Below are 20951 nucleotides of genomic sequence, written 5' to 3'. Positions count from 1 at the left end.
TGGTGTGCAAAAGAGCAAAAAAGTAAATAAAACAATATGGGGATGAGGTAGGTTGTTGGATGGGCTATTTACAGATGGGCTGTGTACAGCTGCAGCGATCGGTAAGATGCACAGATAGCTGATGCTTAAAGTTAGTGAGGGAGATATAAGTCTCCAACTTCAAAGATATTTGCAATTCGTTCCAGTCATTGGCAGCAGAGAAGTGGAAGGAAAGGCAGCCAAAGGAGGTGTTGGCTTTGAGGATGACCAGTGAGATATACCTGCTGGAACGTGTGCTACGGGTGGGTGTTGTTATGGTGACCAGTGAGCTGAGATAAGGCGGAGTTTTACCTAGCAGAGACTTATAGATGACCTGGAGCCAGTGGGTCTGGCGACGAATATGTAGCAAGGGCCAGCCGATGAGAGCGCACAGGTCGCAGTGGTGGGTGGTATATGGGGCTTTGGTGACAAAACGGATGGCACTGTGATAGACTGCATCCAGTTTGCTGAATAGAGTATTGGAAGCTATTTTGTAAATGACATCGCCGAAGTCGAGGATCAGTAGGATAGTCAGTTTTACGAGGGTATGTTTGGTAGCGTGAGTGAAGGAGGCTTTCTTGCGAAATAGGAAGCCGTTTCTAGATTTAATTATGGATTGGAGATGTTTAATGTGAGTCTGGAAGGAGAGTTTACAGTCTAGCCAGACACCTAGGTATTTGTAGTTGTCCACATATTCTAAGTCAGAACCGGCCAGAGTAGTGATGCTAGACAGGCGGGCAGGTGTGGGCAGCGATCGGTTGAAGAGCATGCATTTAGTTTTACTAGCGGCTAAGAGCAGTTGGAGGCCACGGAAGGAGTGTTGTATGGCATTGAAGCTCGTTTGGAGGTTTGTTAACACAGTGTCCAAAGAAGGGCCAGATGTATACAGAATGGTGTCATCTGCGTAGAAGTGGATCAAGGAATCACCCACAGCAAGAGCGACATCGTTGATATACAGAGAAAAGAGTTGGCCCGAGAGTTGAACCCTGTTGTACCCCCATAGACCCCAGAGGTCCGGACAACAGCCCCTCCGATTTGACACAATGAACTCTATATGAGAAGTAGTTGGTGAACCAGGCGAGGCAATCATTTGAAAAACCAAGGCTGTTGAGTCTTCCGATAAGAATACAGTGATTGACAGAGTCGAAAGCCTTGGCCAGGTCGATGAAGACGGCTGCACAGTACTGTCTTTTATCGATGGCGGTTATGATATCGTTTAGTACCTTGAGCGTGGCTGAGGTGCACCCGTGACCAGCTCGGAAACCGGATTGCACAGCGGAGAAGGTACGGTCAGATTCAAAATGATCGGTGATCTGTTTGTTAACTTGACTTTTGAAGACTTTAGAAAGGCAGGGAAGGATGGATATAGGTCTGTAACAGTTTGGGTCTAGAGTGTCACCCCCTAGCAAGCGGAGACATAGCGTTCAAAAAAAAAATGTTAGCAGGCCGGGGCTAGTAGAAGCGTCTTCTACTAGCAGAAACTCGATGATTGATGGAGGTTCTGGCTATAAGGTCTAAAAATAGCAGATCCGTATCACATTGGGTGAGGTGGTTTGCCGGAAGGTATATTTAATTTAAAAATGGAAAAAGAGATTGAAATATATTGAAATATATACAAAGAAAGATGAAAAAAACTAAAATGTACACGGGAGAATGACAAACAACGTCTGCACTGTTACGCCATCTTGGATATAGTTCCACACCCAGCAGTCTGTCTCATTCGAGTTGTCATGCTGCGTCATGCGGTTGCTAAGCTAATCATCACGCAATCCCTTCTCAAAGTCAGTGTATGTATATTATGGAGAGATGTGCCTATATCGAAAATACTTAATGTCACGATTCCAAAGCTACACGATACTACAAATAGCAAGTTAATTATCTCACATCGGAAAAGATTTGAAGTGTTGTACTTTTTTTTGACGAAAAATTTGTGCTAATGTTGGGTTTTTGGGCTAGCGCACAATAGACTCCCATTCACTCCTTGACGGAGAATGTTCCTTGTCCCAGAATTGCCCAGAATGTACTGCTCGGCCCATTGCGTAGCATGGGCCACGTTTCCAATCTCCTCAAAAGTATTTATTTTTATTATTTATTTATATATATTTTTTAACTTATTTTTCTTTATTAAACACTTTACAGATTATTATCATAATTATATATTTTTTTACTGTTAATTAACAATAACATCATATCCAAATATGGTTTACTTAAGAAAATAAAACTTTCTGTAATCGTGGATGTCTAAATCAGGTCCAATAATAATGGAAATAAAAAGAGCCTGTTCCACATTTGGATCAACTTTATTTTATACCAAAACAATAACCAATTAGGCTTCACAAATTACCAATTAGGCTTCACAATAACCATTTATGCTTCACAATATCTGCCGTTGCGAATGTTAGACTCCACTCTGTGAGGCAAATCCATCTTCAGATTGAACATGGTGAGATTGTAGACTCCTAAATTGATAGTGAAGTTTGTTTAGGCGATTTTACAGCTAACTCGCCACTTTACATGCTGATGTTGACTTTGTTATTATTGTGTGTAGCTATGTTTTCTATCTAGCTACATAGCTAGCTAGCTAGTCAGCCAGCCCATAGAGAGAGCGTTGCATTGTGAATTTTGTCGTCGACTTGAGCTGCAACAGATTTCCACAACAATTTTCCACAACAACCGAAAGGTTGCAAGATTGTATCCCCGAGCTGACAAGGTAAAAAATCTGTAATTCTGCCCCTGAACAAGGCAGTTAACCCACTGTTCCTAGGCTGTCATTGAAAATAAGCATTTGTTCTTAACTGACTTGCCTAGTTAAATAAAGGTAAAATAATTGTAATACTGTAAATTAAAGGAATGAGTGGTGTTGGGTGAATTTGTTTTTGTTTAACCATAATTGCTTCTGTATGTTTCTCTGGATAAGAGTGTCTGCTAATTTACAAACATTTACAAATTTGGTATTTTATTGATGATGAAATACAATCATTTCTCAGTTCAAATGTTAAACTTCTCTCCACTTAAATACAGTAAAGCCTTTTCTAAACCAAGGTCCCTGGAAATGGCTTTTTCAAATAATACTAATACTAATAACACATACAGTACATTTATAAATAATAATATAAACACTGGCATATACAGTACATTTAATATAACCACAATAAAAACAGGCTGTATTTGTGAAGCTAGATATCATATTTTGTGACTTGCAGCATTATAATAACATCAGTGCTGTGGATGAAGACTAATGACAGCCATATGGATTCTGCAGACAGCAAAGGAAGGAAAAAGGCTTTGGCAAAATTACTAAAATCAATGCCCCTCCCTCCCTCCCTCCTTCTTTCTTTCTGCAGGGATCCTCAGACTTTTGTGTGCCTCTGAAGGGCATACTGTACAATTCACCGGGGGCTCTACATTATATTATCACCATCCTCAGTTCACATCTCCATCAGATGATAAGGACTTTATCTACAACTAATGCAAACTACCAAGAGACTATTACGAAATCTCTTCTTCACATCAATAAATGTATTCTCCCTCCTCGTAGGTTGAGCTTATACTGTCATCGTGATACCTACTTAGGGATCCATTAACATATAACCTCTTTGTCCACGTCCCAAACAGCCCCCTATTCCCATAGGGCTCTGGTCAAAAGTAGTGCACTATAAAGTGCACTATAAAGTGCACTATCGATTCTCCTTAGTGACACTGATGACCTGCTCTCAGTTTCATGACTCTGAGTGAACCTGAGTGGTTTCAATTCTCCTTGAGTCCATATCTCTGTACTTTGTGACCACCAGTCAGTTGGACAAATGTTTATCGTTTTAGTCGTATAGGACATTCATTATTGTGTCATAATCATGTAACTAGGTAACCTAATAACAATAGTTAGCGGAGAGCTGGCCAATCAGATCAATGACCCTTCCTGACCCCTGGACACTGTTTATCCTCCCCTTCTAACCTCCTTAGCTTGCTGTCTCCCCCTCCTCCCCCTTTATCTTCTAAAAGATCTAGATTAACAAGGCTGTTAAAGTTCTGGAGCTCGGAGACTTCTAAAAGATCTAGATTAACAAGGCTGTTAAAGTTCTGGAGCTCAGAGACTTCTAAAAGATCTAGATTAACAAGGCTGTTAAAGTTCTGGAGCTCAGAGACTTCTAAAAAATCTAGATTAACAAGGGCTTAAAGTTCAGGAGCTCGGAGACTTCTAAAAGATCTAGATAAACAAAGCTGTTAAAGTTCTGGAGCTCGGAGACTTCTAAAAGATCTAGATTAACAAGCTGTTAAAGTTCTGGAGCTCGGAGACTTCTAAAAGATCTAGATAAACCAGGCTGTTAAAGTTCTGGAGCTCGGAGACTTCTAAAAGATCTAGATAAACAAGCTGTTAAAGTTCTGGAGCTCGGAGACTTCTAAAAGATCTAGATTAACAAGGCTGTTAAAGTTCTGGAGCTCGAGACTTCTAAAAGATCTAGATAAACCAGGCTGTTAAAGTTCTGGAGCTCGGAGACTTCTAAAAGATCTAGATAACAAGGCTGTTAAAGTTCTGGAGCTCATATCTGGTGGTAACGGCTGCATCTCAAATGGTACCTGTACACAGTAGGTAGGTGCCAGGGAAATAGTGTGTCATTTAGGACGCCCACGATGTTTGACCTGTGCAGCCAGAATTGTGTGGTTTCCTTTTTCTTTCCCTTTTCCTGACCCTGGATTGGTCCAGAGAAGCCAGGAGTGTTAGGCATCATTCTTACATAAGGCCAGCACTAAAGAGCAGCAATTAGAGAACATCTGCTCGGCTTTCATTTTTATACACTTGCCTTCTCGCATTTCAAAGCCAGCTCCCAGTTTGGAAAAACAGATGCCTGTTGTTGTCAGAGTAGGAAAGAAGCCATCTCTAAAGCATCCCACTCAAGAATACAGTGTACATGAAGAAAGGAATGACTTCAGGCAGGTAGCTTGGTGACTGTTGTTATTCTTAAGGAAAGACTGACTAAGTGAAGATGGAGAGAAAGTATATCTGTGCTGTGGATTTGGAATGTGTTGTGAGTGATGTACAACAATAATCAAAGACAGATAACATGTCACGACAAGTGTAATGACTATAAAATAATATATACAGATCATATCACCCAACCAGCTCTCTTTCTCTTTCGACCACACACACACACACACACACACACACACACACCACACCACACACACACACACACACACACACAACACACACACACACACACACACACAACACACAAACACACACACACACACACCACACACACACCACACACACACACACAACACACACACACACACACCACAACACACACACCTATGCCCCAGCATTTCCAACATACTAAATTATACATGTGTATTGATGTCTCAGTATAGGTGACAGCACATTTCAATAGAAGCGGATGTACTGTTGCTCTGAGGTGTGAATACGCAGCACGTCGCTCATTAAAGCTAAAGGCCGAGCTCTGTGCAAGCTCTTTCCATAATGACAGAACCTCCCCCGGGGAAGGGAAAAGAGGGGGTTACCGGGGAAGGAAAGGTGAGAGAGGATGCAGGGGAGAAATTGGGAGGGAGGGACAAAAGAGAGAATGTGAAAGGAGGAGGCAGAGGGGAGGACAGGAGTGAGACACAGAGGGGAGACATTTTAATAGTGGGATTCTGCCACAACAAAAGCCACCACCTCTCCCTCCACAGACTCAGCCTGGCTCTGAACAACTAATCAAAAAGACCCCACCACCTCTCCCTCCACAGACTCAGCCTGGCTCTGAACAACTAATCAAAAGCCCACCACCTCTCCTCCACAGACTCAGCCTGGCTCTGAACAACTAATCAAAAAGCCACACACCTCTCCCTCCACAGACTCAGCCTGGCTCTGAACAACTAATCAAAAACCCACCACCTCTCCCTCCACAGACTCAGCCTGGCTCTGAACAACTAATCAAAAAGCCACCACCTCTCCCCCACAGACTCAGCCTGGCTCTGAACAAAAACAAAAAGTCACCCACTCTCCCTCCACAGACTCAGCCTGGCTCTGAACAACTAATCAAAAAGCCCACCACCTCTCCCTCCACAGACTCAGCCTGGCTCTGAACAACTAATCAAAAAGCCCACCACCTCTCCCTCCACAGACTCAGCCTGGCTCTGAACAACTAAACAAAAAGCCACCACCTCTCCCTCCACAGACTCAGCCTGGCTCTGAACAACAAACAAAAGCCACCACCTCTCCCTCCACAGACTCAGCTGGCTCTAACAACTAATCAAAAAGCCCACCACCTCTCCCTCCACAGACTCAGCCTGGCTCTGAACAACTAAACAAAAGTCCACCACCTCTCCCTCACAGACTCAGCCTGGCTCTGAACAACTAATCAAAAAGCCCACCACCTCTCCCTCCACAGACTCAGCCTGGCTCTGAAACAACTAAACAAAAAGTCCACCACCTCTCCCTCCACAGACTCAGCCTGGCTCTGAACAACTAATCAAAAAGCCCCCACCTCTCCCTCCACAGACTCAGCCTGGCTCTGAACAACTAATCAAAAAGTCCACCACCTCTCCCTCCACAGACTCAGCCTGGCTCTGAACAACTAATCAAAAAGCCCACCACCTCTCCTCACAGACTCAGCCTGGCTCTGAACAAATAATCAAAAAGCCCACCACCTCTCCCTCCACAGACTCAGCCTGGCTCTGAACAACTAATCAAAAAGCCCACCACCTCTCCCTCCACAGACTCAGCCTGGCTCTGAACAACTAATCAAAAAGTCACCACCTCTCCCTCCACAGACTCAGCCTGGCTCTGAACAACTAATCAAAAAGCCCACCACCTCTCCCTCCACAGACTCAGCCTGGCTCTGAACAACTAATCAAATCAAGATATTTTTTTTTTCTTCCAGACACTGAAGGAGGCTAGGAGAGGCGGACAGGAGGGGTGGGGTGGAGTAGGGAGGGGAGATGTGTGGTGTCTGTAGCACATTAGTGTGGGGCTCTGGGATGTAATGTGTTTAGCTGGAGAGTCTAGTCACTCAGGAGATGTAAGAAGATAAGTGATGTACAGGTAGATGAAGGCTTGAGGAGGAGGATGGTAGCGAACTATATTGCCACTCCTATTTGCCACCTCTTCAATCTAAGCCTACAGGAAAGTGTGTTCCCTCAGGCCTGGAGGGAAGCAAAAGTCATTCCACTACCCAAGAATAGCAAAACACCCTTTACTGGCTCAAACAGCCGATCAATCAGCCTGCTACCAACCCTTGTTAAACCTTTGGAGAAAAAAATAGTTTGACCAGATACAATGCTATTTCACAGTAAACAAATGAACAACTGACTTTCAGCATGCTTATTGGGAAGGGCACTCAACATGTATGGCACTTACACACAATTACTGATGATTGGCTGTTTTATTAAACTTCAGTGCAGCTTTTGACATTATCGATCATAATCTGCTGCTGGAAAAACATATGTTTTATGGCTTTATATCCCCTGCGATGTCGTGGATCGAGAGTTACCTGTCGAACAGAACACAGAGGGTGTTGTATAATGGAAGCCTCTCCAGCATGATCTAGGTATAGTCAGGCATTCCCCAGGGCAGCTGTCTAGGCCCCTTACTGTTTTCAATGACCTGCCACTGGCTCTGAGTAACGCCTGTGCGTCTATGTATGCTGATGACTCAACATTGTACACGTCAGCTAGAACACAGCAAGTGAAATCACTGCAACACTTAACAAAGAGCTGCTGTCAGTTTTAGAATGAATGGCAAGTAATAAGATAGTACTAAATACTTCAAAAACTAAAAACATTGAATTTGGGACAGACCATTCACTAAACCCTAAACCTAAACTAAATCTTATAATGAATAATGTGGAAATTGAAAGCAGCTTGGTGTAACCATAGATTGTAAACTGTCATGGTCGATATTGATGCAGCAGTAGCTAAGATGGGGGAGAGGTCTGTCCATAATAAAGAGCTGCTCTGCTTTCCTGACATTGCTATCAACAAAACCTACAGTTTTACAGGCCCTAGTTTTGTAGCAACTGGACTACTGTCTAGCTACAGTTGAAGTCGGAAGTTTACATACACTTAGGTTGGAGTCATTAAAACTCTTTTATCAACCACTCCACAAATGTCTTGTTTACAAACTATAGTTTTGGCAAGATGGTTAGGACATCTACTTTGTGCATGACACAAGTCATTTTTCCAACAATTGTTTACAGATTATTTCACTTATAATTCACTTTATCACAATTCCAATGGGTCAGAAGTTTACATACACTAAGTTGACTGTGAATTTAAACAGCTTGGAAAATTCCAGAAAATTATGTCATGGCTTTAGAAGCTTCTGATAGACTAATTGACATCATTTGAGTCAATTGGAGGTGTACCTGTGGATGTATTTCAAGGCCTACCTTCAAACTCAGTGCCTCTTTGCTTGACATCATGGGGAAATCTAAAGAAATCGGCCAATACCTCAGAAAAAGAATTGTAGACCTCCACAAGTCTGGTTCATCCTTGGGAGCAATTTCCAAATGCCTTGAAGGGTACCATGTTCATCTGTACAAACAATAGTATGCAAGTATAAACACCATGGGACCACGCAGCCATCATACCTCTCAGGAAGGAGACGCGTTCTGTCTCCTAGAGATGAACGTACTTTGGTGCGAGAAGTGCAAATCAATCCCAGACAACAGCAAAGGACCTTGTGGAAGATGCTGGAGGAAACAGGTACAAAAGTATCCATATCCACAGTAAAACGAGTCCTATATCGACAAAACCTGAAAGGCCGCTCAGCAAGGAAGAAACCACTGCTCCAAAACCGCCATAGAAAAGCCAGACTACGGTTTACAACTACACATGGGGACAAAGATCGTACTTTTTGGAGAAATGTCCTCTGGTCTGATGAAACAAAACTAGAACTGTTTGGCCATAATGACCATCATTATGTTTGGAGAAAAAAGAGGGAGGCTTGCAAGCCGAAGAACACAATCTCAACCGTGAAGCACGGGGGTGGCAGCATCATGTTGTGGGGGTGCTTTGCTGCAGGAGGACTGGTGTACATCACAAAATAGATGGCATCATGACGACGGAAAATTATGTATATTTGAAGCAACATCTCAAGACATCAGTCAGGAGGTTAAAGCTTGGTCGCAAATGGGTCTTCCAAATGGACAATGACCCCAAGCATACTTCCAAAGTTGTGGCAAAATGGCTTAAGGACAACAAAGCCAAGGTATTGGAGTGGCCATCACAAAGCCCTGACCACAAGCCCATAGAAAAAATTCTGTGGGCAGAACTGAAAAAGTGTGTGCGAGCAAGGAGGCCTACAAACCTGACTCAGTTACACCAGCTCTGTCAGGAGAAATGGGCCAAAATTCACCCAACTTATTGTGGAAGCTTGTGGAAGGCTACCCAAAATGTTTGACCCAAGTTAAACAATTTAAAGGCAATGCTACCAAATACTAATTGAGTGTATGTAAACTTCTGACCCACTGGGTATGTGATGAAAGAAATAGCATCTGAAATAAATCATTCTCTCTACTATTATTCTGACATTTCACATTCTTAAAATAAAGTGGTGATCCTAACTGACCTAAGACAGGGAATTTTTACTAGGATTAAATGTCATGAATTGTGAAAAACTGAGTTTAAATGTATTTGGCTAAGGTGTATGTAAACTTCCGACTTCAACTGTGTATGGTCAAGTGCCACAATGAGGGACATAGGCAAATTACAGTTGGCCCAGAACAGAGCAGCACGGCTGGCCCTGAAATGTACACAGAGAACTAACATCAATAACGTGCATGTCAATCTCTCCTGGCTCAAAGTGGAGGAGAGATTGACTTCATCACTACTTGACTTTGTGAGAGGTATTGACGTGTTGAAAGTGCTGAGCTATCTGTTCAAATGACTAGCACACAGCTCAGACACCCACGCATACCCCACAAGACATGCCACCAGGGGTCTCTTCACAATCCCCAAGTCCAGAACACATTCCAGGAAACACACAGTACTACATAGAGCCATGAAACTATTCCACATTTTGTTGTATGGTGGTATTATACATTTTGTATTGTAAATATTTAGTGATGTAATAGTGTTATATTATGTATTTTTTGTTGTTTGTGTGATGTAACTGTCTTAATGTGTTTGGATGTCAGGAAGAGTAGCTGCTGCCTTGTCAGTTAATGAAGATCCATAACACATACAAATACAAATATAATATCACCATACAACAAAATTACAATGTACTGTGTGTAGAGTGCATGTGCTGTATGTGTCTGTGTGTGTGCATTGGATTACAGTAAGCCTGTTGTAAAAATCTGTTGAATATGGTAGAAAACAACTGTAATGACAAGGAAAATACAAGTTTTCTCTCTCATCTTGTCACTGGATCCTGTTCTAATGAATTAGCTTGTGTTCCTGACCTGTTACCATCCCTCCCCCTACATAACAGAGTGAGCCTGGTAACCTGAGGAGTTCTGTGGTGGAGACAGACAGGACAGAGATTGGAGATTTGTGATCTATGGGTCTTGGGGTGGATCGTCTCGGTGGCTTTTGTAGTTCTAAGGTCTCAGCTTTTCTACAGTCACATCAAAGCACTGTGACCTGAGCAGAGCCAAGGGGGCTTAGGGAGGCCTTGGAAGGCGTACTTCAATCCATGCCCCTTTAATGTTGGCCACTCTATTTCTCTAAACTGACAGGCAGGCAGTCTGCATTTGATTGGGTCCATAGAAATGTAATTACTAGTACGAGCACTCCCAATAATGTATAAATTAATGGTGGTCTGAGGGGCTTTGCCTGTTCTGGTAATTATATTTCTATGGTTGGTCTGGACCTCAACTCCTAACCCTAATTACAGGTCAACAGAGCAACAACGGTATCACAGTGCGTCCCAATCAGAGATCACAGTTCTTCCCAAATGGCACCCTATTCGCTATATAGTGCACTACATACTACCCTATGGGCCCTGGTCGAAATTACTGCACTATATAGGGAATAAGGAGCCATTTGTGATGCAACCCACTCCTTGTTGACAACGTTGCAAATGCTTAATCCCATGACTACTGACAGGATGGCATCATACTGGAAAGGGCAAGACAGGGAATGGCTGTATCCCAAATGGCACCTTATTCCCTATATAGTGCACTCGTTTTGACTATAGGTAGGTGTTGCAGCTAGGGCTGTGAGATGATTCATAGAATGACTAACTCTGTTGCCGTGGAAGTATTACACATGCATTGACATACTCCTCGAGGGTTCCTTTTCATCAAACTCAGTCTAAACTCATCCCCAGGCTTTGCACAGAGCTTGGGGAGAATATCTGGTGCATCAGCCTTAACCCAGTTTAGGACACATACAAATACTGTCACATTTATAGATTTATGTTGTTGCATTATTTTCAAACTACGTCTTTGTTTCACCTTAAGAGTCCCCACCATACGGTTCCTAAACTTTGTTTGTGTCCCAAATGTCATCCATTATTCCCTATTTAGTGCACTACTTTAAACCAGGGCCCTATCGAGCTTTGGTCAAAAGTAGTGGACTATATAGGGAACAGGGTACAATGTAGGAGGCATGCTGTCTCTGTTCCATATTATTTCTTGACCTGCTGTAAGGGAAGAAGCTCTGGCCTAGCAGGAGAAAGTCTTATAGCCCTCCAGAGCCCTATGTAACAAGAGTAGTAGGGACACACCATGTCACTTCTCCACAATGGGAAAATATAGACAGACACCTTCTCTCTAAAGCCTCCTACTCTCCCAAGTGGTAAGCCTACTGTAGTAGAAAGTCTACATTCTGAGAACATTCTGTTATTCTTTGTTGGAAAAGGTAGTCTGTTATTTTCTTCTCCCTATCCAAAGCCTATGATTTATACATATAAAACCAAGCGGACCCGTTTATTGTACGAAACTCTAAACCTATAGGGCGTAAATGTCCCTAGGCTGAACCCGCTTCCTAAGAATGGGTATTCTAAGCGTCGCTACTATTTCCCTCTTCACTGCCACCAGGCTTCCAAAATACTGCTGCACTGCTACAGTCGGGAATGGGACGGGAGGAATGGAATGACAGGCAGCCGTTGGCGATACCAACTATTGGGCGTTGAGGGGTATCAGTACGTTCTATATAGTATTTTTCAAAAGAGCAACGGAATATCTGTATGATAATGTTTGGATTATTATAATTAACATGAATTTAGGGATATTTTCACTTAAGAACATTTGGTATTAAAACAAACACTAAATGATGTAAAATCTATGCGAACCCCCGCCATCCGTGATTTGAAGCCGTCTTTCCAGCAATTGCACATGTAATCCTAGGCTACTTGTTACTGATCAAAGCCATATAAATGTGGCGCTCGACGAAGCAGCTCTTGCCCCGTTTATATTTAAAACTTTAGCCTGCATTTGCTGACGATAAATTGGATATACTAAAGCGTTTGGATACAACTTCATCGGATAACTATTTTTGTTTTAAAGGAGTTAGGATTCGTTTTTCTCATGAAAGGTAAGTTTATTTCAAAGGCTGCATTTTACATCTCTCCTTTCGTTCTTTGTCATTTCTCTTGCCACTAATTTAACTGATCCCACCTCATCTGCGCGCATGGACGAAGTTATTATGTCCTGCTATTCCAACATTTCTAAACTATATTAGGCTACAGGAATGTTATAAAAATGTATTCACTCGTTCTATGTTTACAATATATGTTTTCAAACAGTATTTAAAACTGATTAAAGTTTGGTCAACGGTCGGTTGTTCAAAACATCCCGGAGCCGATCAATTCCTGTGCCTACAATTTAGCTAGCGATGCTGTCAGAATATTGCCGCTATCCGTTATAAGGCAACATTACGAACTTGAGACAGATGCATTTTGTTGCATCAATGTATCGATCTTTCTTACTATAATGGGTGATGTTTATTCTACATTTTGTGAGCACTAATTTGACCCTCTCATCGTTATTTAATGCCTCTGGCTCATCGACGTATTGCTTTTTATATGACCCTCCCCTCACTGTTTCGTTCCAATGCATTTACATACACCAGCTAGTGCAGTATTTGTTATCATTACAGTTGGCTATAGTCGTTCTTTCCATAAAAAAGACTGGCACCAAGTTTACTGTAGGATGCGGTCTCTCGTGTCAAATGCCATCTGGAAGTGGTATATATTTTTTCTTGTAAGTCAAACCTAATAACAGCAGCCAGCATGCCCAATTTGCGATTAAGTTGCGCATTACTAAATGTCTTCCCTAGAACATCATCACTGTTCCATTTTGGAAGGGGTCACACTTTTTTTGACTTCTTATTTTAGGCTTCCTGTCCTCTGGAATGGAATCTGGCATTCTATTATAACCATGCTATAATACTGTTCTGGAATGAAATGACTCTGCACGGAGAGACATGTAGGCTATTGGAGTGGAGACTATAGAAATCGAATAGAAGATTAGAAATAGGTATAGAAGGATACAACTAGCATAGAACTAGGAAATGTGGTAGAAGAGAGGTGTGTGTGTGTGTCCAGCCTGTTCTCATAACCTAGACGTAACATAGTAAATATACATTTGGGAAACTGAAATTAGAAGCCGGATGTGGAGGTCCAGGGCTGGTGTGGATACATGTGGTCTGCGGTTGTGAGGCTAGTTGGACCTACTGCCAAATGATCTAAAACGACGGAGGTGGTTTGTGGTAGAGAAATGGACATTCAATTATCTGGCAACAGCTCTGGTGGACATTCCTGCAGTCAGCATGTCAATTGCATGCTCCCTCAACTTGAGACATCTGTGGTATTGTTTGTTGTGTGACAAAACGGCACATGTTAGTGGCCTTTTATTGTCCCCAGCACAAGGTGCACCTGTGTAATGACTCTGCTGTTTAATCAGCTTCTTGATATGTCACACCTGTCAGGTGGACAGATTATCTTGGCAAAGGAGAAAGGCCCACTAACAGGGATGTAAACAAATTAGTGCACAACATTTGATAGAAATAAGCTTTTTGTGCGTATGGAACATTTCTGGGATCTTTTATTTCAGCTCATGAAACATGGGACCAACACTTTACATGTTGTGTTTTATATTTTGGTTCAGTATATAATACAAATTGTAATTCGTAACATATCATAAGATACAGGTGATGGATATCCACAAATTTATACATACCATACGAAACAACATATCATACTAAATGGATTGTCTCGGATTTACATACAGAATAATAGGAAATGCTCTGAGACCAGGTTGCAGCAGGCCTATATGTTTGCTTGTTGGGGACCTTTCTTCTGTTTGCTTCAGTATTCAGGAATGCCAACAATTCCCTCCCTGTGGCTTTCCTTCCATTTAATTTCTATCATGGACAAGAGGCAGGGGAAATCTCTACACGTTTTATTCTGAACTAAAGACATACAATTACTTTGTGCAGATGATATCGTCATATTTTCATATATAACTCAATTTAACATACTGTATAACTAATTTCCATATTTCGAACTGAATATCTGTGTGATTGAATTACCTGGAAAATAAGTTTACCCTTGTAGGCTAATCCAATAACCCAATGGTAGTTTCCTCCACACAATTATGCCTAATAGTTTAAGGAGTACTAGTGAAGCTATAGTTTATGCCTTAGTTGCTCTACCTGGTTTGGGATCAGTTGTAATCCTAGGCTTAATGGTTGACAGGATCTGGTAGTTTGGTGGATAGGCATGCAGCCCCCTAAAGGCCTTTGCAGACTGTACGTCGGATTCAGTCTTTTACGATCATCACGTCACTGTGCGGTGTAACTAAATTAAAATCTTGATATCAACCTGACCAGATTGTACGATTCGCTTCAGTTCTGTCGTCACATTCTGCAATTAGCTTGAGAGGCTACGTCAGCCGATGTAGGCTACGTCCTCTGCAGCGGTGTATTTGATCTGCCAATGTGCCAGCACCAGCAGCGCTTACCTCTCTATGCTTATGCACGAGTGAAGCGAGTTTGTAAAAACTGAAAGTATGCATAGTTTTCACATACAAAATGTATACATCTAAACTCAGAATCAAATACGCTTCCCCAAAATGGCAATAATAATGTAGTAGAACATTTTATTTTGATTGGTCATTTTGTGCATTTCTTAAAATCCTATCAGGTAGCCTGATTTCAGATGTATCGTGTAAACAACATTATTAGGGAAATCGCTCTTATTGCACAGCTTGAAAACGTTTAAATCAAACTACAGTATTATATTATTCGGACTATTCACACTATTCACACTCCGTGCAGGCCATGTTCCTATTGGTCAGTCACCGGGATCGGCTTGTAACACCAGCCGATGAACGGGCCAAGACGTAGACCCTGTCACGCTGAACGAGCCAAGACGTCCGGCAATCGTTTACGGCCTACGAATTTGCCCACAACGTGGACATTTTTTCATATTAAAAGCCATATTAAAGACCGTAGAGATCGAGACACATAGATCGTAAAGAGACAGAGATACAGTAGAGACAGTAAAGTAGATGGTGCTGTGTCTGTCGGGACAGGAATGAAGTCTCCACTGCCTGAGCAGGAAACAAAATGACATGATTTAAGTAGGCCTCCCGAGTGGCGCTGCATCACAGTGCTAGAGGCGTCACTACAGATCCGGGTTCGATCCCGGGCTGTGTCGCGACCGCGAGACCCATGAGGTGGCGCACAATTGTCCCAGAGTCGTCGGGGGTAGGGGAAGGTTTGGCCGGCTGGGATGTCCTTGTCCCATCGCGCTCTAGTAACTCCTTGTGGCGGCCGGGCGCAGTGCACGCTGACTTCGGTCACCAGCTGTATGGTGTTTCCTTCGACACATTGGTGCGGCTGGTTTCAGAGTTAAGCGAGCAGTGTGTTAAGGAACAGTGCGGCTTGGCGGGGTCATGTTTCGGAGAATGCATGACTCAACCTTCGCCTCTCCCGAGTCCGTACAGGAGTTGCAGCGATGGGACAAGACTGGATATCACGAAATTGGGGAGAAAAGGGGTAAAAAGTACCAACAAAAATATTTAAACAAATATGTATAGATTTATTATTATTTATGTAAGTAGGTCTTTCTGGGACAGACCTTTTTTCCTCTGAGCAGCTGTTTGTGCTGTTTCTCTTGAACCTATTTGTTTCTGCCCGTGCCCAAGTCATCCTACCTAGTTTGGGGACACTCTGTGTGAGGGAGCATCCTGCCTTTATGCTTTGATTTATTGAGCCTGGGTCACTCTATCCTCTGAGGATCTTCAGTTTGGAGTTACACTTGCTGTTTGGTTTTATGTGTAAAACCTGACTGATTCACTGACTCCTCCTCCTCCACACCAAAGACCATAACCTCAGGGCTCTCTCTCTCTTTCACTGCTGCTGTCGCAATCTATTCTGCAGTGATAACCAGAAAAACATAGTTCTAGGTGCTGGAACTGGAGCTTGCTAAGCTGCCTGACGTACAGACTCTTGCATTCAATTCAAAGGGCTTTATTGGCATGGGAAACATATGTTTATGTAACAGTATAACTTTAGTCTGTCCCCTCGCCCCGACCCGGGCGCGAAACAGGGACCCTCTGCACACATCAACAACAGTCACCCACGAAGCATCGTTACCCATCGCTCCACAAAAGCCGCGGCCCTTGCAGAGCAAGGGGAACCACTAATTCAAGGTCTCAGAGCAAGTGACGTCAAGCGCGCACCACCGCTAACTAGCTAGCCATTTCACATCCGTTACATTTACATTACCAAAGCAAGTGAAATAGACAAAAAAGAAAAGGGAAAATAAACAATGAACAGTAAATATTACACACACAAGTTTAAAAAAAATATGTATAGACGTTTCAAATGTTATTGGCAGTGTTGTAACAATGTACAAATAGTTGAAATATGAAAGGGAAAATAAATACCGTTAAATAAAGGTTGTATTTACTATGGTTTTGGCGCTCCACTGGTTTCTCTTTTCTTGTGGCAACAGGTCACACATCTTGCTGCTGTGACTGCACACTGTGGTTTTCCACCCAACAGATAGGGGAGTTTATCAAGATTGGATTCGTTTTGAAATTCTTTGTGTGTCTGTGTAATCTGAGGGAAATATGTGTTTCTAATATGGTCAGACAGTTGGCAGGAGGTTGAAGTGCAGCTCAGTTACCACCTCATTTTGTGGGCAGTCTGCACATAGCCCGTCTTCTCTTGAGAGCCAGGTCTGCCTACGGCGTCTCTCTCAATAGCAAGGCTATGCTCACTGAGTCAAAGCTTTCCTTAATTTGGGGTCAGTCACAGTACACAGTAGCAGAATACCTGACCATTATCTGTTTAGAGCCAAATAGCATTCTAGTTTGCTTTGTTTTTTTGTTGATTCTTTCCAATGTGTCAAGTAATTATCTTTTTGTTTTTCTCATGATTTGGTTGGGTCTGATTGTGTTGCTGTCCTGTTTATCTCTCTGTATGTGTGGGCTTTGTTATGGAACTTATTTTTAGGTCATTATTGAATTGCTATTTTCTGGATTTCGATAATTAGCGTGAATCGTCCTAGTTATGCTCTTGCATGCATTATTTGGTGTTTTACGTTGAACACGGATGATTTTGTAGAATTTTGCATGCAGAGTCTCAATTTGGTTGTTGAGTGGATCCCAGACCTCACAACCATAAAGGGTAATGGGTTATATAACCGATTCAAGTATTTTAAGCCAGATCCTAATTGGGATGTCAAATTTTATGTTAGTTTTGATGTCGTAGAAGCTGTGCTGGACTACCAGCGGTGCTAGACTACCAGCGGTGCTAGACTACCAGTGGTGCTAGACTACCAGCGGTGCTAGAATACCAACGGTGCTAGACTACCAGCGGTGCTAGACTACCAACGGTGCTAGACTACCAGCGGTGCTAGACTACCAGCGGTGCTAGACTACCAGCGGTGCTAGACTACCAACGGTGCTAGACTACCAGTGGTGCTAGACTACAGTGGTGGCTAGACTCACCAGCGGTGCAGACTACCAGCGGTGGCTAGCTACAGCGTGCTAGACTACCAACGGGCTGACTAACGGTGCCAAGACTAGCACAACTCGGGTGCTAGACTACCAGCGGTGCTAGACTACCAAGCGGTGCTAAGACTAAACGGTGCCTAGACTACCAACGGTGCTAGACTACCAGCGGTGCTGGACTACCAGCGGCGCTAGACTATCAGCAGTGCCTGAAGATAAAATAGGTTTGCATCCAAAATGGCACACTTCCCTACTTTTGACCAGAGCCCATAGGAAATAGTGTGTCATTTGGACGCAACCATAGTGTCTCACATCACGTTCAACTCACTGGGAGTATCCCAGGCTTCTATTGACTGTGGTTGTAAACATGATCTTCAGAACCAGGGGAGTATCCCAGGCTTCTATTGACTGTGGTTGTAAACATGATCTTGAGAACCAGGGGAGTATCCCAGGCTTCTATTGACTGTGGTTGTAAACATGATCTTCAGATCCAGGGGAGTATCCCAGGCTTCTATTGACTGTGGTGGTAAAAATTATCTTCAGAACCAGGGGAGTATCCCAGGCTTCTATTGACTGTGGTTGTAAACATGATCTTCAGAAACCAGGAGAGTATCCAAGGCTTCTATTGACTGTGGTGTAAACATGATTTTCAGAACCAGGGAGTATCCGGCTTCTATTGCTGTGGTTGTAAACATGATCTTGAGAACCAGGGGAGTATCCCAGGCTTCTATTGACTGTGGTTGTAAACATGATTTTCAGAACCAGGGGAGTATCCCAGGCTTCTATTGACTGTGTTGGTAAACATGATCTTCAGAAACAGGGGAGTATCCCAGGCTTCTATTGACTGGGGTTGTAAACATGATCTTCAGAACCAGGGGAGTATCCCAGGCTTCTATGACTGTGGTTGTAAACATGATCTTCAGAACCAGGGAGTATCCAGGCTTCTATTGACTGTGGTTGTAAACATGATCTTCAGAACCAGGGGATATCCCAGGCTTCTATTGACTGTGGTGTAAACATGATCTTCAGAACCAGGGGAGTATCCAAGGCTTCTATTGACTGTGGTTGTAAACATGATCTTGAGAACCAGGGAGTATCCCAGGCTTCTATTGACTGTGGTTGTAAACATGATCTTCAGAACCAAGGGAGTATCCAGGCTTTATTGACTGTGGTTGTAAACATGATCTTCAGACCAGGGGAGTATCCCAGGCTTCTATTGACTGTGGTTGTAAACATGATCTTCAGAACCAGGGGAATATCCCAGGCTTCTATTGACTGTGGTTGTAAACATGATCTTCAGAACCAGGGGAGTATCCCAAGCTTCTATTGACTGTGGTTGTAAACTGATCTTTGAGAACCAGGGGAGTATCCCAGGCTTCTATTGACTGTGGTTGTAAACATGATCTTGAGAACCAGGGGAGTATCCCAGATTTTGTATTGATATGCCTGTGCATATCCTGTTGTGTCATACAATATCTTTCATCCACTAAGTTGTTTTTAACAGAAGGATTTGCCTCATTTAAAACAAAACGCCAGGCTGTGGGTGTCTTGTATATGAATAATACCAGTTTGTTTTTCCCAACCCTTTTATTTATGGCCACATACTCTATTCTGAGCGGATATGACGGTTAAGGGGATTTCTCTTCTCAGAGCATGGGTCTTCTTGTGCTAGTTTAGCATGTCACAGGGCTGAATACAGAGCTCCATGATGAGCCTCGAGGGAGGGGAGGGGAGCGAGGGAGGAGAGGAGCGAGAGAGGAGAGAGAGGAGCAGGTGAAAGAGCGAGGTGAGAAAGAGAGACTGCTGCTGACTGTTTATACATGCCTGGATGCTCGGGCGGTTTGAGGTTTGTGTGTGTGTGTACTACTGGGGTGTGTTTGGGGTGTGTGCGAATTGGCCTATAAATCATATCTATATTGTTTTCAAACTTATGGCCGATTCACTATATGTACAGCATCTCGCTTAAAACAAATCTCTAAATAAGCTTTGTTGTACAATTTTTAAAGGTCAAATTTAGTACATTTCAAACAGTCAGCAATAATCTACGTAATTCAGGGCTTGTGAAATTATACCTAGGCTAAATATAAGCCTTCCGCAACGTGATGTTTTTGGCAAAAATCACTGCTCTAGCTTACAGGTTTGTCTAGGAAAAATGCAATTTTGAGGATAAATTTAACCAGAACCATTCATACATAATGTACATTCACTAATAATGACTCATTTCTTATAGCAGGCATTATAGAACCTCACATGCAATAGCAAGTTAAAACCACTTGTCAGAGAGGAAGAACTGTTGGAGCTAGGAACATAAACATTTTGCTACACCTGCTAACATCTGCAAAATATGTGTACTCTAACAATACCATGTTTGTTGTTGTGAGTGGCATGGGGAGGGGCTTGGTGTGTGTTAATGGGAAGGTGCACACAGCACAGAAGGCGACGACGACACAAAAGACAACACGAGAACAAGCGGACATAAACACTCATTAAAAACTAAAAACACAACTAGATTCTTGCGATACAGGCATTTGGAATAACGCGCTAAAACCATCAATTCGACTGAATCTATTATCACCCTGCCCTAATTGTGTGTGTGTGTGGAACTATGTACTACATCCTCTCACTCCTCTGCTTACTATACCACATGGGAACCAGGTGTGAAATGATTTGAAACCTTTTTAAAAAAACATATTATTCCTAACCTTTTTTAAAGTTATTATTAACACCCTTAACTGTTGGTCTGTTCCAGCTCAGCAAGAATCGTCATGGTAACATTTTCTCTTGATTTAAGGTTCTACTCTAAATTACTTTTTATCTAAAAGTAAATCTTGTCCTTGGAAGGCAGTGAACGATAACAAAATGGTTTAGTAATGATTACACCTCCCCTGTCCAGAAGCACCGTTGAAAAATGTTTTTGTTAATTCACTATGACGATTAAATTATCACAACTAAATAAGTGTGATTGCAGTCTATACCTTCTCCATGAATGTGTAGACAAGTTGAGTCAAAATATGACAGGAA

The 20951-nt window shown here is 42.6% G+C and overlaps 1 protein-coding gene across 1 annotated transcript in view; it reads left to right on the top strand.

Annotated features, from left to right (window-relative positions):
• The first annotated feature begins 11966 nt into the window (after positions 1-11966).
• LOC111963579 (FERM domain-containing protein 6) overlaps positions 11967-20951 on the top strand; it is a 51089-nt gene continuing 42104 nt past the window's right edge. The window contains exon 1 of the mRNA XM_023987122.2: positions 11967-12498. The gene's annotated coding sequence lies outside the window, so the exon portion shown is untranslated. The remainder of the gene's footprint in view (positions 12499-20951) is intronic.

This window comes from Salvelinus sp. IW2-2015, linkage group LG4q.2, assembly GCF_002910315.2.
Source record: "Salvelinus sp. IW2-2015 linkage group LG4q.2, ASM291031v2, whole genome shotgun sequence".
Classification (NCBI taxonomy): domain Eukaryota; kingdom Metazoa; phylum Chordata; class Actinopteri; order Salmoniformes; family Salmonidae; genus Salvelinus; species Salvelinus sp. IW2-2015.
The sequence above is the reverse complement of the archived record's forward strand: the minus strand, read 5'-3'. Positions and strand labels throughout refer to the sequence as shown.